A 2,500-nucleotide genomic window follows, 5' to 3' on the forward strand; every position below is an offset into this window, starting at 1 on the left:
ACTTGGATGGGAGACCACCTGGGATTACCAGGTGCTGTAGGTAATTTTATTGTGCCATAACATTCTTTTCTATTACATTTTAAATTTAATTTTTTCAACTTATCAATGAATTTACTTGAGTTAAGAAGTAATAGAGGTCTAAAGTTAATATTTTTGAGCACCTACAGCCAAACCACACTGGACATGCCAAATCTCGTCTGATCTTGGAAGCTATGCAGTGTTGGGCCTGGTTAGTACTTGGATGGGAGACCACCTGGGAATACCAGGTGCTGTAGGTAATTTTATATAGCCATAACATTCTTTTCTATAACATTTTACATTTCATTTTTTCAACTTAGCAATGAATTTACTTGAGTTAAGAAGTAAAAGAGGTCTAAAGTTAATATTCTTCAGCACCTATAGCCAAACCACACTGGACATGGCCAATGTTGTTTGATCTTGGAAGCTATGCAGTGTTGGGAATGGTCAGTACTTGGATGGGAGACCACCTGGGAAAACCAGGTGCAGTAGGTAATTTTATACTGCCATAACATTCTTTTCTATTACATTTTACATTTAATTTTTTCAACTTATCAATGAATTTACTTGAGTTAAGAAGTAATAGAGGTCTAAAGTTAATGCTTTTGAGCACCTACAGCCAAACCACACTGGACATGCCCAATCTCGTCTGATCTTGGAAGCTATGCAGTGTTGGGCCTGGTTAGTACTTGGATGGGAGACCACCTGGGAATACCAGGAGCTGTAGGTAATTTTATACTGCCATAACATTCTTTTCCATTACATTTTACATTTAATTTTTCAACTTATCATTGAATTTACATGAGTTAAGAAGTAAAAGAGGTCTAAAGTTAATACTTTTGAGCACCTACAGCCAATCCACACTGGACATTCCCCATCTCGTCTTATCTTGGTAGCTATTCAGTGTTGGGCATGGTCAGTACTTGGATGGGAGACGACCTGGGAAAACCAGCTGCAGTAGGTAATTTTATACTGCCATAACATTCTTTTCTATTACATTTTACATTTAATTTTTTCAACTTATCAATGAATTTACTTGAGTTAAGAAGTAATAGAGGTCTAAAGTTAAGGTTTTTGAGCACCTACAGCCAAACCACACTGGACATGCCCAATCTCGTCTGATCTTGGAAGCTATGCAGTGTTGGGCCTGGTTAGTACTTGGATGGGAGACCACCTGGGAATACCAGGTGCTGTAGGTAATTTTATGCAGCCATAACAATCTTTTCTATTACATTTTACATTTAATTTTTTCAACTTATCAATGAATTTACTTGAGTTAAGAAGTAAAAGAGGTCTAAAGTTAATGTTTTTGAGCACCTACAGCCAAACCACACTGGACATGCCCAATCTCGTCTGATCTTGGAAGCTATGCAGTGTTGGACCTGTTTAGTACTTGGATAGGAGTCCACCTAGGAATCCCAGGTGCTGTAGGTAATTTTATACTGCCATAACATTCTTTTCTATTACATTTTAAATTTAATTTTTTCAACTTATCAATGAATTTACTTGAGTTAAGAAGTAATAGAGGTCTAAAGATAATGGTTTTGAGCACCTACAGCCAAACCACACTGGACATGCCCAATCTCGTCTGATCTTGGAAGCTATGCAGTGTTGGGCCTGGTTAGTACTTGGATGGGAGACCACCTGGGAATACCAGGTGCTGTAGGTAATTTTATACTGCCATAACATTCTTTTCCATTACATTTTACATTTAATTTTTCAACTTATCATTGAATTTACTTGAGTTAAGAAGTAAAAGAGGTCTAAAGTTAATACTTTTGAGCACCTACAGCCAATCCACACTGGACATTCCCCATCTCGTCTTATCTTGGTAGCTATTCAGTGTTGGGCATGGTCAGTACTTGGATGGGAGACCACCTGGGAAAACCAACTGCAGTAGGTAATTTTATACTGCCATAACATTCTTTTCTATTACATTTTACATTTAATTTTTTCAACTTATCAATGAATTTACTTGAGTTAAGAAGTAATAGAGGTCTAAAGTTAATGCTTTTGAGCACCTACAGCCAAACCACACTGGACATGCCCAATCTCGTCTGATCTTGGAAGCTATGCAGTGTTGGGACTGGTTAGTAGTTGGATGGGAGACTACCTAGGAATCCCAGGTGCTGTAGGTAATTTTATACTGCCATAACTTTCTTTTCTATTACATTTTACATTTAATTTTTTCAAATTATCAATGAATTTACTTGTGTTAAGAAGTAAAAGCGGTCTAAATTTAACACTTTTGAGCACCTACATCCAAACCACAGTGGACATGCCCAATCTCGTCTGATCTTGGAAGCTATGCAGTGTTGGGCCTGGTTAGTACTTGGATCGGAGACCACCTGGGAATACCTGGAGCTGTAGGTCATTTTATACTGCCATAACATTATTTTCTATTACATTTTACATTTAATTTTTTCAACTTATCAATGAATTTACTTGAGTTAAGAAGTAAAAGAGGTCTAAAGTTAATGGT

At 37.1% G+C, this 2,500-nt stretch overlaps 2 non-coding genes and 6 pseudogenes across 2 annotated transcripts; all 8 read left to right on the plus strand.

The window, feature by feature from the left end:
* The window catches only part of LOC148485782 (5S ribosomal RNA), a 119-nt pseudogene extending 76 nt beyond the window's left edge, over window positions 1-43 (plus strand).
* Window positions 44-159: 116 nt separating this feature from the next.
* On the plus strand, window positions 160-278 carry LOC148485783 (5S ribosomal RNA; annotated as a pseudogene).
* Window positions 279-629: 351 nt separating this feature from the next.
* Window positions 630-748, plus strand: LOC148485784 (5S ribosomal RNA; annotated as a pseudogene).
* Window positions 749-1,098: 350 nt separating this feature from the next.
* On the plus strand, window positions 1,099-1,217 carry LOC148485785 (5S ribosomal RNA). Its single transcript, XR_015871787.1, has one exon. It is a non-coding gene; the product is annotated as a 5S ribosomal RNA (ribosomal RNA).
* Window positions 1,218-1,333: 116 nt separating this feature from the next.
* LOC148485786 (5S ribosomal RNA) lies at window positions 1,334-1,452 on the plus strand (annotated as a pseudogene).
* Window positions 1,453-1,568: 116 nt separating this feature from the next.
* Window positions 1,569-1,687, plus strand: LOC148485787 (5S ribosomal RNA). Its single transcript, XR_015870132.1, has one exon. It is a non-coding gene; the product is annotated as a 5S ribosomal RNA (ribosomal RNA).
* Window positions 1,688-2,037: 350 nt separating this feature from the next.
* On the plus strand, window positions 2,038-2,156 carry LOC148485788 (5S ribosomal RNA; annotated as a pseudogene).
* A 116-nt stretch (window positions 2,157-2,272) lies between these two features.
* Window positions 2,273-2,391, plus strand: LOC148485789 (5S ribosomal RNA; annotated as a pseudogene).
* The last annotated feature ends 109 nt before the right edge of the window (window positions 2,392-2,500 follow it).

This window comes from Taudactylus pleione, unplaced genomic scaffold (genome assembly GCF_031769625.1).
Source record: "Taudactylus pleione unplaced genomic scaffold, aTauple2 ptg000550l, whole genome shotgun sequence".
NCBI classification, from domain to species: domain Eukaryota; kingdom Metazoa; phylum Chordata; class Amphibia; order Anura; family Myobatrachidae; genus Taudactylus; species Taudactylus pleione.